The following is a 16137-nucleotide window of genomic DNA, read 5'->3' on the forward strand; positions in this document are numbered from 1 at the left end:
GTTATGAATCAATGTTTATGTCAAGTTATTAAATGAATATAATACTTCAATACGTATCCTAAGCAAGTGAAGATGGTTAGGCTATTTACATTTTTCCTAAATATGAGCCATAATTTGGAGGATAAAATTTTTTATTCAAATAAAAGTTTTATTGCAACTCTCATAAAATTCTTCAAATAATACTGCAATTTAAATTGAAAGTCTTGATATTTAAGAACTTTTTTGATATGAAGATAAATGATCGTTTTAGAAAAACATGTCTAAATAATTAAATTTAGTTTGTCTAACTAATAGTACTGACTATAAGTCCAGATATTTTCAAGAAGGATCTATATTTTATTTTGGATATGTTCTATAATTTAAACATTTACAAAAAGCTCCATAGCAGTTAATGCAATTATTCGTTCCATGTATTGAAAGCGACTAAATGAAGTTTCATTTTTTTAAATATAAAATTTTTAGAAGCATACCAATTTGCAAGTTTTAGAAAATTAAAATCTTATCTCTGTTTAGAAGAGATAAATCCTTGAATTATAAATTTAAAATAAATCCTTTTCTGAATTGCTAATAAAATAATGATATTAAGTTGTCTTATATATTTCTGTTGGTTTCACATACAAGAATGTAATGCATTAAGACATAATTTATTTTAGAAAAGACTTATTACTTAAGGAATTCGAGAAAGATTTTATTTAGCTTCTTTTCAGGTTATTAATTTTTTTTATTTGCGAAAATTTATATGTTTTCTACTTTTAAATTTCACTTCTTAAAATCTATTATTTTTTCATATTCTGAAACAAAATTGCATTAAATCAGTTTAAATTGGTACCAAAATATGTAACGTATATTAATGACTTGATAAGGATTCAGTTTATTTAATAAACCGTGTTTCATTAGAAAGCTTCTGTATCTCGTTACTTAGCCTAAAAACAATTTTCAGATTTTTGTTAATTATTTTTCTCAAAGCTAAATCTGACTTTTTTAAGCAGATGAAAATAATCACATTGAATGAAAAACGAACATGGATGCATTCTTTTCGTTTATCTCGATTTTTTTCTCTGTAATGCTTTTAAAGTAATTTAAACTTCAACTGCTTACTCTATGCAAAACTTACTCCCAAATCGAATGCTTATTTCATGTTTTATAGATTTAGCTTTACGAAAGACAGACTATAAACAACAGGAACAACAACATGAAGACACTTTTATTTTATTATAAGCATAATTCAAGGTCTGAACAACATCATATTCAAAAGTTGAATTTTACTTGGAAATAGAAAGACGCTCTCTATTTCGTAAAAATTACATGGCTTTTTCTGAGAATAAAATTGAAGGAATTCACTCAATAATACGACTTTTCAACCGAAAGTGACAAAACAGATGCTTAGATTACGAAGAAAAGAATTCGGTTTTTAAATTGTCGATCATATATAGTTCTGCTGGTCGTAAAAACAGTAGAAGTTCGGTTTTCGTATGAGAGCGAAAAGAAGAGTGATAGACGGTATCGGTGGGCGTAAAGAAAACACAAAAAGCCTAGCTTATTCTGCAAGAAGTAATCTAGACTTGTTGGGAAATATAGGATTCTTATGTTACGTGACGCGCTGAAACATGAGTGTAATTTTTAGAATGTGGAAAAGAATGGATTTTTCGAAACTTATTAAGGTGTTTATTCTTTCTGCTTTGAGAATACAGCAGCTATAAATTCTATGTTTTCTTGTCAGTTATGCATTGAAGAGTATGAAAAGTATTCTAAGATGCTTGAGAAATGTGCACTAGAGGTTTATCATAGAAAATTGCTGGTAAATTCATGTATTTATATGCTAAAACATAACAATAAGTAATGTATGCCCTTTTACATTCTCGTACAAGAAATGTAAAGAAAGTTTCGTCAAAAAATTCTAGCCAATGATCTATTCGATTCGTAACTGTTGTTCACCAATGACCTGCAAAGGTATTCGCGCCTTACCCAAGGTTCATAATTTTAGAGAAAAGTAGGGAGGTAAGGGAAGCTGTGTGCGAGAAAATTTCGAGAAGACCACTGATTTGAATGATATCAAAAATTTAACATTCAGAATCATAATAAATGTAAAATAAGTTGCATTCATTTAATAGGACTTATTCCTCAATTAATCATCATATGGATTAAAATTAAATCTCAAAGGTAAAAATAGCTTTTAAAAGAAATATACTTTTTTTTTTAATTTTCTAAAGTATAAAAAAATAAACATTTTTAGTGAAAAAATTGGGTTATAAAAAATTGAGACTCTCGCAGAAATACATTAAGTATATTGGAATTTTATTCATATTCATATATTTATTTTTATTGAATTTTTAAGAATTTTATTTCTTGTGATATTCATGGTCGCTTAAATCCCTTATTGAATCCCCCGAATTTTCCATCGAGGATATCTTCTATATTTACTCTGATTTCTATATTTATTTGATATATAATATTTGCAGAGGTACAATACTCAAGTCTTAAATACAATCATCTTAAAGACTCAATATGCTCTTTTTTTCCAAACATGGTAAGCATTTAGTCTATGCTACGAATTTTGGCCAATCTTCTGCAACCTTTCTTTGTCGCTGATGGCATAAGTAGTTGCTTTCATATTAGTAATGGTTGTTTGACATAGAAAATATACAAATATAGGATCTTTTACAAAAAGTAAAGAAAAAAAACAATTTTGATATCGAAGTGGCCAAGTGAATCAATCAACCCTCTGGTTACAGATTATTATGGTAGTGCCACCATCCCCAACAGTGGCTTAGCTAGGGTGGAGCAGGTAAGGCATGTGCTCTGAGCGCATTTGCAAAGGGGCGCAAAATTGAGGAATCAATTCTTTGCACTTCATAGAAAATTTAATTTCAAATAAGCAATTATTTTCAAGATTTTTAAAAATTAAAATGGTTTCAGAAAAAGGAGAGAAAATGAAAAACTTTCAATTGCAATAGGCTTTCCTACTTCAAAATAGAGTCATATAAGCAACTTATGATTATTAGTTTATGGTTTAAAATTTATACTTGTTTTATGTGTTGTAAATAAACAAACTATTGCAAAAACTACAGTATTCACATCGTTTTTTTTGTTTTTTTTGCATAAAAAAACAAGGAATACAGATTTTAAATCATTCGAGTTTATGTGTAACGATATAGCTTTATTTTGAGGCACTGGCGAAAGCATAAATACTTGACAACAGCATAACTAGAGATTATAGAAATTTGAAAATATTTCAATAAGAGTATCACATGTAATTTAGAAGAGCCATTTTTCTTATATTTGGACAATAAAATATATAATCTAAAATTATGTTGCTGTAATTCGAATTTTGAATCTTAGAAAGTATATTTATAATTGCTTTAACAGATACATTTATCACAACATAAAATAATAAATAGAAAATATTCATAATAAAACAAAATGTTCCACTTTTCTGATTAGGAATATTAATAGAAGAGGGAGAAAAACTGTAGCGTCAAATTAGATGGAAAGAAACCCGAAAGATCACATTTATTTTCGTTCATTGAAAACTCTATTCATCAGAAAATTAGATCAACAATATTCTGACGATTGGTCTTTTGAAATTTGGATTAATACAATTGAATGCGAAAAATGGGTAATAATTTTTATGGAAAATAAAAGGATATATCATGGAAATTAGAAGCAACAAAAATCTATTCTGAGCTTTAAAATGGTTACGATATAAAACTCAAACATCAATTGGATGTTTATATCACATATACATTCTTAATTTATTTATTTACTTTTAAAGCAACATCAAGTACGAGTTTCAAAAGAACTTTTAGCTAACTTAAGCTTATATTTTCAAATCTAACGGAACTTCAAAGTGACAAAAAAAAAAACTTTCTGTAATTAGTTCTTTTGTGCATAAATTGATTTCAACATAATCATAAACACTTTCGAATCAATAAAAATGAGGAAGACGAATTTATAACTTTTCAAATATTTAGAGCATTGAAAATTTTTTGGAAGTAATGTATACCTTTTTATTAATAAATTTTACTAAAATTATAATTCGGTGCATTTTTAGATATCATAGGAAAATTATCAATGCAGTAATTTTAATTTATTTTTGAATTAGAACTTTAAATTTTTGTATAACTGCATTCCTTTTTCATTTTATGCGACATGTTTTAACTTTGCCACAGAGTGCTAGATATATTTTTATACGTAATTTTAAATTTTGATAAATAAATTTAATGGTGCGCGTGAAATAATTATGCATATTATTATAAACATTAGCATAATTACCAAGTCTTTTGAATGATTTCATATGTGTTAACAAAGAATTTATTTCAATATTCAGTATTTCTATATAATGCCATTGGGGAAAAAATAACAGTTTCATTATTATTTGTATATATATTTCTTTCCTATGTATTATGATATTTGTATTCATTATATATTTTTTAAAATATGATATAAATAAAAAACATTTTTAATACTTTTTTACTAATATATGAAAAGTTTCAAAATAACAAAGGTTTTTTTTTAAATTTTGGTCTTATATGAATTATTAATATTAGAATGGCAAAAATTCTGTGTGTAAATTTGATGATGTAACTCCTTCGAACTGATTTTATAAAATTTGTTTCTCAAAAATTTTTTGATATATTCTTATCATACATTTTACATACAATGACTGTTCATATATAACGATTATTGTAAGGTTATTTGTAATATTTAAATCATACCGATTAGAAACTATGTTATATATTTTTATTCAGATTAAATACATTTCCGATCTTCACACTCCACAATTTAAAAAAATGGATGTAAGGACGCAATTGAGATATTTTTCCTAGGAGCCCTTTCCTGTAAGTACACCACAGATGCTCAACGACTATCATTATTCTCAGCATGGAATGAGTTGTGTTACATACGATTTATCTAGAATTGGAATCCAGATTAAAAGCTTACTGTATAGTAAATCCTCCTTCAGGTCACCTCAGATATGCGGATGAGAGGCATTTAGTCTGATCATGGTTCTCCCTAGCTTGGTGGGTACAGAAAGGTGTGGGGTCAATTATCCTCTACCGATGATGGCTCCTGCGTGATGTGTTGTACCGTGGTCGGCGATGGCCCCTAGGATGCAATTATAGTTCCAGTCAATGCTGTTGTGAAGTTCCAATCATTCAGTATTTCCGAGTACCTTCGAATGGGTCGGTTACGGTTATCGTATAAAAGAGAGCATGATGAATACCGATGGTGTAACCAAATCTTGATAATAGCATTACTTTTTAAATAATATGTATATTTCAAATAAATACAGTTACTACTAGCTGCACGGCAAATTCTTAAAATCAGTTTAAACATTTAAAACATTTAAAATCATTTCCATTCACTGTGCTTCTGTTTTCCATGTGCAACATCCATAATATTTTATAATATAGAGAAGGTTTTAATTTAAACCTTTTTATAATTATTTATTATACAATTAAGATTTCTTCATTTAGTTTTTAAGCAGTTCAAGATTTTTTTCATAACATCAAATGAGGATTCATCTCAAAATCTTTCGATCGATTTTCAAGATTTATCTAACGGTTTTATCAACACCATTTTTCAAGATAATTTCCCAGAAACTTTTCAACCTAATTAAATGCATTTAAAATTACTTGTTTTACATCCATTTCACCTCAGACTTCACAAACTTATTACGGGTTTTGCCATTTTGGAAAATTTGAACTTCATTTTATTCATTATATCGAGAGAAATAACAATTCATGAATGCAAGCAATAAAAGGTAATCCATACTACTGTCTTCAACAAGAGTAAAATATTGACCAATCAACGATGCTGTAGCAAAAAACAATAACGCAATAAAAGTACGATAGCATCTCTGATAGGCTAATTTTTCACTCTCTCTGCAGTGCGCTAAAATGGATCTTATAATTTGTATATGCGCAACATCCATCGAGGAATAAAAGGTTCTGAATATTCTTAACTTTTTGCAATTCTTCTTTGCCATATTTTTAAACAAACACTCTATTCATGAGTTTCAGATATTCTATAATACGTCTATGAGGTTGATTTTTAAGGCACGCATTTGTTTAAATTTAAACATCTTTACATTTAGGAAGACCCATTCTTTGCAAAATCGTAACCAAGAATAACAAATTTTTTTGCTTTTAAAATTAAAAATACAAAATGCCTTAGTTTTACTTAATTCTGAGAAAGAAAAAAAATGCCTTTTTGTTATTTCTATTTTTATAAAAAATTTCTGTTATCTGAAGAAATTCACAGATACTGTAAATAAACTATGAGCAGATTTTACTCTTTCACATGAGGACATTGCTTAATATCTCTCAAGTTTAATAAATTTTTAGTTCATAGATTTTATTTGGGAAATTTGAAACTTTTTCTCCATTTCTACCCAGAAAGAGATCATTTTTAAGATTAATATTCTATATACATAAATTTAAGGTAAAATACCAAATTCTGTAAACGTTTACCTGCTATTTTCGCTGCATAAAAAAGTTTTTTGGCACTTTAATTAATTCCATAGCATATCTGAGTAATATTAAATTAATTTTTTTTACAGGAAAGCCATTTAATAACGTAATTTATTATTAAAATAATATTTTAATTAATAAATTATATAAGATAAATCTAAAAAGATATTTGCAACGATTTAAGAAAATCATTACAAATATCTTTTTGGATTTATCCTATATAATTCATTATTAAAAGTACTATTTCATCCCCAAATCAATTTTCTCTCAAATTAATTGCTAAGATACATTATCCGTACTGAAGCAAAATTTAAATAAATTATTCATTTGTTAAGAAGTACTGAAAACATTAAATTATTGTATATCAACGAGAACATTCAAAGGCAAAAAATTAAAAAAACTATTGCACATCTGCAAGTAAATATTAGGAACACTTAAACTGATATTCCAGAGAAAACTTCACTAGAGAAAATCATTTACAAAATTCAATCTACGTAAACATGATATTAGTCAAATTAAATAAAGGTGTATAAAAAGGGTCCATTTGGTTTATTTTTAAATAGATTTGTTTAAGCACATATCAATAAAAATATTCAAATAGCTTATCTTAATACGAGAGCCATTTTATTTTATTTTCACTTTCCCATATAAGAATATTGTAATTGTCAAAGAATTCGAATTTGATATTTTGAAGAATCTCCACATTTTAGAATTCCTTGAGTTAGGAAAAAAGATTTTTGGCATTATATCTGTATGTCACCTGTCTGTGATAAGGTAACTTGATAAACTTAACCTAAAAATGTTTTGAGCTAGATCGATGAAATTTTGTCTATGGCTTTCACATCAATTTGTAGATTTCTATCAAATTTTGAGCAAAACTTATTCAGAGGAAGTCCTTCTGTTCGGCTATTCGAATATAAGTTAACAGTGTTATTACAAAACAAAGAGAACTAGACAGATAAAATTCGATACACATAGTTAATATTTATATTGAAAACACCTATCGAATTTTGAGGCAAATCCAAAAAGAGGTTGGCCGTCTGTCGTTCTGTATTTTCGGGAGCATGTAAATGCGATAACTCAAACACGAAATGATTTGAATATATCAAATTTGATATGTCATTTTGTAACTGTGGTTGTGTTAAATTTTGTTTTCAATCGGTTGAGAAGAATTTTATTTAAATCATAAGTTCTCCTTTATTACAGAGTATGCGAAAAAGTTTTGGGGAAACCATTCTCGCTGATTTTTCGCTCAAAATATATTCAAATTAATAATACTTCATTGATAATTCATACCGTATGGAACTAGGTATAGAGGATCCGTTATTATTTCAAAAAAAAAGCAATGCATTCATTGGTGTGTCTGAATCAACTGTTTTCAATCAAGAATCCGAGACATAATTCACGGAATGGAATGATCTGCAACCCATTTGTTACATTACCGTTTCTTATCGGGCAAATACAAATGTCTAGACTGTAAGAATCATTTAATTTACAAACAACCGTCGATTCATCTGCTAATAACACCCCTCACAAATAACTCATGCAAGATGTATTATTGGCATTGGATGATGAATAAGATTCATTATATTAAAAGACAAATGCTTCTCCTTTTATTCCTACTGAACAAAATGAAACAACATTAAATGAATTCTGCTATATTTAAAAAGGAATTTTTATATCTTCATTATCATTCTGCTTTCATTTAAAACGACAAGGAGAAAAAAAACTTAAAGATACACTTCAAGATTTTTGGAAAGCATGAGTACGTAGTTATAGAAACCAACCATCAGATGGTATTAAAAATAATAATCTTGAAAGTATTTTGTACGATAAAAAAAATAAATTTTATAATTTTACACTCATAAAATAAGGAGCATTTCGCTGATTCAGAAAATGTTTAATATTATAGTTTGCAATGCAAAAGTTTATAAATTAATATTAAAGAATGAAAAAAAATTAAGCCAGTATAACAAAAAAAAGAGGTTTGTAGCTAAATTTACAATTTTTTATATCTTTTTCAAGTAATGAGCTTTTTTTAAATTTTGGTATATATCTATAAAATGTTTTGCATTCTATAAGTACAAAATTATATGTAATATTTATCCGCAATGTGCATTTATTAAATTTTTTGTATTTTTTATATGCATTTCAGGATACTAATATATTTTCAAAACGCTCCTTATAATACTAACATGAAGTCTTTTTCAGATTTTCATATCATATGACATACAATTATTTTTAATTTTTATTTTAAGTTTATTAAAATAAAATAAGCCAATGTAATTATTGAATCCTTACTCCTATATTATATTAATTTTGAATGATTCTAAGTAGAATTATATCTTTTGGTCACATCAGTTTATGGCTATTTTTAAATTAACGCATCATATAACATTGTTGATCTATTATTAAAACAAATACTTTAAACTGAATTTATTTTACACTGCTTAGTAATAAAAATATAAAATTGTTTTTTTTCCAAAACTTCTATTTCATATATTTGATGACAAAATTCAATCAAAATAAAATATATATTGATTCGTAATGTTAAAGTCTCGTATATTTTAGATAATAGCTCAACATAAAAATCTTTCAGAGTGAGATAGGATATGTAAGATTTCGATTTGGATTTTTGTTCACTCTTACGCCATAATTTTGATCATGCTGCGCCAAACGAATTAATAGGATACTTAACGTATAAAATAAGCCTCGTTATAGGAGACTTCGTTGTACCTAGAATACCAAAATTAGATCGTAATCTTTTGAAGCAATAGGAATTTTATTAATAATCTTGCAAAACTTTGATTAGATTTCATGAATTAAAAGCTAATCGAAATGAAATTTTCAAGCTTTTTTTTCTCAATAATTTCAAAACATATTATCCTGAATAAACCATCCTTATATCTTTTTGAATTAAAATTCAATACTTTCAGTGATACTAAACTCATTTTATGCAGCTTTTTCCTAATAGTAATAATTTTCAAGAATTGATTTTAAATATTATCTATAGAAATGCGTTTTTTTTATGTGATGAAATTCAAATAAATTGTAGAATCTCATAGAATCTTTCAAACACGTGATTTTAACCAGTTTTAATCATGATAAAAAAAAGGCTTTCTTTGGATGATAAATTTGTCAATGTTTATATTATTTTGCGATGAGTAAAATTTTTACATACAGAATGCAAAGACTGATATAATAAAGCCAGACGAAGATAAGTAAATGAATCAAATATGAATCAATATCCTGGTATGATGTTTCAGACAAGATTTATTTAGGGAGACATCAATAACATTTACGAGCCATGATTAAGAGAAATTGAGATAAAATAACATTTTTCATGAGTATACGTTCTAAAAGCCTTTTTTAAGCAATCATCACATTAATGCTTTTATTTCGATTTTCATTCTTTTATGTTTTAATTCAGACAGATTTTTTAATTGAAAAAATACATTTTATTTGTAATTATAATTTCGAAATTTCATATATTCTCAAAAAATTACTGATTATTTTAATAGTTTTTCCATGAGCTATTAAAGAATTAGACAGAAGTTGTTTAAACATTGTGAGTGGCAGTATGAGATAAATAAATAAAAGAATTTATTAATTATTTATTATTAATTATATTTTATTAATTATTTTAAACGGAGACATTGTTCTAAATTAATAATGATTGTTATTAAGTTGTCATCATGAAAATTTATTTAAAATTTCCTTTGTAATATTTGTCATGAAATTTCGAAATTCAATGTTGAATAGTTTGGTATTCTATGGCGAATAAATTATTTATAAATTTGTATATATTCATATAGATGGAACACAGTTTTCTTGAAAATAAACAATTCCAAAATTGAGCTAACAAAAGACTAGAACACGGCATATACCGTGCCTCGAGCGATCAGTCCTATTTTTATAAAAAAAAAAGTGAAGATGCAGCACTTATTTGGATGAGGAAAAAAAATCAAAAACACAAGCAGATAAAATTTGGAAGCATGAAAATATCCAGGTCAATAGATATTGTTTCTGGAAATATACTCACTAAAATAAAATAAAAAATTATTGTCTTTAGAAATCAAAAGAAAAATATCCATTAACATAAACATGATTGCCAAAGGAGCGAAAACCATTTCCAAGCGATGAATCTCATTTAGGCAACTGGGAAATCTGAATAAGTTGTCTACAATTAAATTTCTTCCTAAAATAGCGAATGCTGATTATTTTAATACGTCTCTTGCACGCCAAGTACGCACGAATTTGATCTAAAAATATCTCAGAGCGAAGCGAATAAGCATAGAAATTGTTTGCTTGCGAATTGAAATAAAACAGAATTTCAATATATCGGGAAGATGACTTTAATTTAAATGTGGAGGAATGGCTTTGATTCTCACAGATAAAGCTAATGAGGTGGTTAACAAGTCAGACACGTGTTCCATGCTTACATTTCTAAGAGAAAAAAATTTCAATGCTTAAAAGATTTTTCCTATGGGAAATCGGATGCCTTTCACAAAATTAAACAATAGTTAATTTAACAGAAGTAAAAAATTAATTAATTGCAATAAAAAGTTATACTAATGTTTTGAAATGAATAAATAATCATTTATTTTTTCATTTGTTAATTATTTTATTTCAATCCTTTTGTATTTGAAAAGATGAAATTTTGCAATCGATTTTCTACTCACTTTCTCATATGATAAAATTTTTTTTTAATTCTATTCATTTATGTATTCCCGATGACAATACATCTTTCTTATATTTTCAGAATTATCTATTAATCTATCGATTTATTTAAATTTTGATTCCATACGACCAACCTTACCTCAAAGTGAATTTGAAAGCAAGTTGATTTCAAGACTTTTTAATCTTTAAAGTAATGAATTATAAACTAAAGATTAAAAAATAGAAATAATGTGCAAAAAAAAATCTATTTTTAATACACTAATAAAATGGTATTTTAGATATTATTTTATTACTTATTTAATTAATAAAAATTAAGAAATGATACAATCAATAAAAATGAAATATGCCAACATATAATGAACAATCATTTTCTGTAAAAGCTTATTCGATTATTAAAGATTTTTCTTGTCAGTCTATTTGGATTTTTTTAATCAAATGTTTCGATAAAAAATACAAAGGTAAAGCTCCGAAACTATAAAATTTCCTTGTATTTCTTAAAAATTCTTTACAGTGCATTCTATATTAAATTGTAGAAAATGTAAGAATAGAATTAAGAAAAAAAGAATGCATTTATTACAAACATAATTTTAAAACACACTTTTCTTAATGCGATAAAAAGCAAATATTTGTAACTGATTTCTACTCTTTTAATCTTTAATTTATAATTCATATTTAAAAATTTTGAGATTATGTGTACTCAAATTCACAATCGGTCATGTTCTCAATCGAAATTTAATTTAATTGCTAGGTGCAATGAAATTCTAAAAAATTATTAATATAATTTATAAACTTTAAAAATACATAATTACACAAAATTTCAAAATTTTAGTATGTCAAGAAGTGACGAAAAAAATAGATTATAAAATTTCATCTTTACAATTATAAAGCAAACCAAGCTAAATAAAAAATATGTACAAAAAAATTCATTGGTTGCAGACTTTTTTAAAGTAATATCGATTTTGTGCATGTTTAATTTCTTTTATTGTTTTTATTTTGAAACAAACAGTTTATTTTTACATCAACAAACAATTTTTTTCTTACATTTCATTTAAATCACACCATTTCTGTCTGATACTCATTCAATGCCCGATAAGGATGAAGACTCGGCGATTTCGATGAGCGATTGCTTGGACCATCGGGCGCGATCTGAAAAGGCGGATGTGCGTTCTCAAACAATTTATCTTTGCTTACAAGAGAATCCAATCCGTTCTCGACAATCAGGAAAGGAAACTAGTTTTTTTTTCCCCCCTTTCATCTTTTTCTTTTTTCAGCGCTCGTGTTGTTGTCCTCCAAGAACGAACCAAAATAAACACGTATAAGAGAAGTGTTGCTTTTTTTTTCTGTCTTTTACTCACCGAGGATTGATTTGGAGAATTGATAGTAAAACCAGAAATGTAATGCAAAAGTAGTTTTTTGGAGTTAAGGGTTTAGTGAATGGATGCGTCGCTTTCTATTTGTATTTCTTGCTTGCTGTTTTTTACACATATTCAGTTAAGATTGTTTGTTTTCTGGTTGTTAAGTTGAAATTTTGAATTTATTTTTTCACTCCCCTCTTGATGCTGTACAGGTTTAAAATTTGTACATACATGTGTATTCTTGATGATTATACTCCGGTTCTTATTTTGAAGACAAATTAGAATTTCACCGAATAACTTAATTAGATTTTAATTCAATAAAAGTAGCGTTGTCAAAGGCGATTTAAGAAAAAAAATTACTTCAACATATTTTAATTTTTATAAAAATGAATTTTAAATACTCGGAAATCCTAAATTAAATACTGCAAATAAAAATAATTTTTTTTAAATTTAATTTTTAACTAGTTTAAAAAATTTAATTTTCAATATATCAACAAAAGTGTGTTGCCAAAATCTGCTTTCATTAGATTCATAATAAAAAATATGCTAGTGCTGTTGCAAAGACCTATGATATAAATCATTCTGTTTACCGTTATATAATACGAATGTATTGTTTGTCCATACAATAGTATGGGCAAAAACGAGTTACGTATTTAAATACTAAAGAACGAAATTTACTAATTTGCTTATATGCACGGCTTTGATGAGAGTAAAAAAAATTTCAGCCCATTGGTACGTTATTGCTTTAATCTATTTTATTTTAATCCTGATTCTTTATATAAAATATAAAGCATCACATTGTTTCTGTATAAATTATAATTTAATTCAAGTATCATTATATTATGCAAGTGTATTTTAATTGATCAATAAAATAATAATCAATTAATAATCTTTAAATATCAATAAATTATTGTTAAAGCAGAATAACATTTATTTATTGCATACTTTTTCTAATTCTGAGTAGCAAAATAATATTCTTTAAAATAGAAACATACATATCATAATATCCTGCATGTTAAATAATGGCAAATGTCTATCAACCAAACTTTAAATTAAATGGGTCAACCTCAAAGATCTTGTTATTAATAAGAAAAAAACAATAATCCTCCCTGGTTATTAGTTAACTGAAAGTTTGCAATAGTATTTGAAAAATTTTTTTAAAGGATCAGCTGCTTTGATAAAAATGAAACAAAGCTTTGGTAAAATCGAAGCTGTTTCTGGGAAATAAACATCTTTCTATGGTAGAAAGCGTTGGAAATTTCTATTCCAATGAAAATTTCATGAAATCATATTAAATAAAATACAAATTCCATTCGACTTTCTTCATTTTTTGAAAAATTGGAAACAATGTTTTATGGAACATTACTTTATTACAAAATCATTCTATCTATTTCATTTTTTAATTTAAATAACTTTAATTAGTTAATATTTTTTGAATAATCAGTTTTATTTAAAAATTTTCAAAAAAAATATGCAATTATCGAACTGTAAAGAACCGGATGTCAAATTCTATCAATATTACAGACACATAAAAACGAAAAAAAAAATACTTTCAACGCATTTTTTGCAAATATTTAATAATTTAAGCTGCATGTTACTAATATGAGAACTATTTGAACTTAAGAAAAAAATATGTAATTTTTTAAAAAATTAAATAATTTATCCAAGATTTTCAAAAGATATGATTCCAAGCTGCTACGCATTTACTTTAATCTTTATTTTAAAGTATACATAACTTTAATTTTTATTTTAAACATTCATAAAATATATATGTATAGTTTCATATTGCTATATGTTATAGCATACTAGTTTCTGTATATATCTTTTGATAAGTTTTATTTGCTTTTATATATATGAATTAGTATACGTTTCAATTTCTTTATTCCAATAGATAGAAAACCTCATCGTTTCTATTTATTATCCAATTATTCATTTATTTTATTTATTTATTTATTTTTCTAAACCAGCAGAGAATTATTATTGGAGTCACTATTGGGAGTACTATATAGATCTCTAAAATTATCGTCTCTGGTATTTTGCAATTCTCTTACCTCTGCAGTGCTCTTATATAGTTAGCAGAATAAAACATCTAAAATTATTCTTTAGAAACTGGCTTCGGTCGGCATTACGGAAATTTCGAAACTGTGGTCCTGCCGATTACTTCTTTGTTTTTATTACTTTATTGATGAAAAGGGTGTTTGGAAGAAAAATATTCTCTTCAGTATCGCAGGTCTGCGGTCGTGAAAGCAGGGCTAGTGCACTATAAGTCTGCAGAGATTAAATGCCTCATTCTTGAAAAGATATGAAAATTTATTCAGAGGAGTGACTTTCCCAAAGCTTCTCACACACTCTCTAATAAAAGTGATATTCCCCCACCCACCAAGCAAAAAAATAGTGGACCTTGTCTAAGGCAGAGGACGCCTCACACAGCATTAGTGTACAATATTTATGATATATTAATCTTTGGTGTGAAACTTAATGTTACTGAATCTATCGTGTGATCTTTAGCAATCAATCCCTGGCATGCGATTAATAGTAATTTGTGTTTCAGATGCATTTTTCTTTCTAACCGAGTGATGCAAAAGTTTGATACAAACTACATTTCTAATCAGAAAATCTCCCTCCAAATTTGATATATTTAACTCATTGCCTTTTTGAATTATCTCGCTTACCTGTTTCTGAAAGAACAGATCGACAGACGGTCAATCCTTTGTTGGATTTGGTTCAAAATTTGATAGGTATCTACACTACAAATGTTAAATCTGTGTACCAACTTTCATCCATCTAGTTCTTTCCGCTTTGTAGTTATCGTGTTAACTTACATTCGAACAGCCAGTCAGACAAATTTCCTTAGAATAGAATTTACTCAAAATTTGGTAGAAACCCACAAATTTGATGTAAAGGCCATATACAAATTTTCATCCATCTAGTTCAAAATGCCTTGTCGCCTTGTTTTTGAGGTATCTTTGTCACAGACAGACGAAAGAGCAGAATGACTGACTAAAATGTGTTTTTCGATCTAATATGTAGCTTTCTAAATTACATTTTAGACAGAATTTTTTGAGTTTGAATTTTCTTGACGATTGCAATACTTTCTCAATACTTCGAATACGGAAAAGTAAATACTAACAAAATCGAAAAAAAATTCAAAATTTGATAGAAGTTTACAAATTAAGTGTAAAGATCATATACCTAACTCAAAGCATTACGCCCGTCTAGCTCAAAGCATTCTTTAGTTGTCTTTGTCACCGACACATAGACAAATAGACAGACTGAGGCATTTTCCAAAAATGTGTTTTTCAAACTTAGGAAGGTCTAAAATGTGAAGATTCGTCAAACTCTTGATTGTGGCCATTTTTGTATGCTTCGAATACGAGAAAGTAAAAACTAAATGTCCATTCAGATTCATTCTTCGTCATTTATAATTCAGTATAATTGTTCTTTGACATGAAAAAATACATAATAGCATTTTTATTGTTTAAACTGTGAAGTTGATCTTTTAAAATATTCCACTAAATGACGCGGCAAAATATCAGAACAGATAAGGTAGGGAAAGAGAAAAGTGGAAACATTAGTATTTCATCCTTAAATAAAATACTTTTAATCTGAGAGGAAAAGTTTAAATTAAA

At 26.8% G+C, this 16137-nt stretch overlaps 1 protein-coding gene across 2 annotated transcripts in view; it reads left to right on the top strand.

The window, feature by feature from the left end:
- The window catches only part of LOC129981830 (uncharacterized), a 117443-nt gene that overhangs the window by 73259 nt on the left and 28047 nt on the right, over window positions 1–16137 (top strand). The window lies entirely within an intron of this gene.

Source organism: Argiope bruennichi, chromosome 8, assembly GCF_947563725.1.
Source record: "Argiope bruennichi chromosome 8, qqArgBrue1.1, whole genome shotgun sequence".
Taxonomy (NCBI): domain Eukaryota; kingdom Metazoa; phylum Arthropoda; class Arachnida; order Araneae; family Araneidae; genus Argiope; species Argiope bruennichi.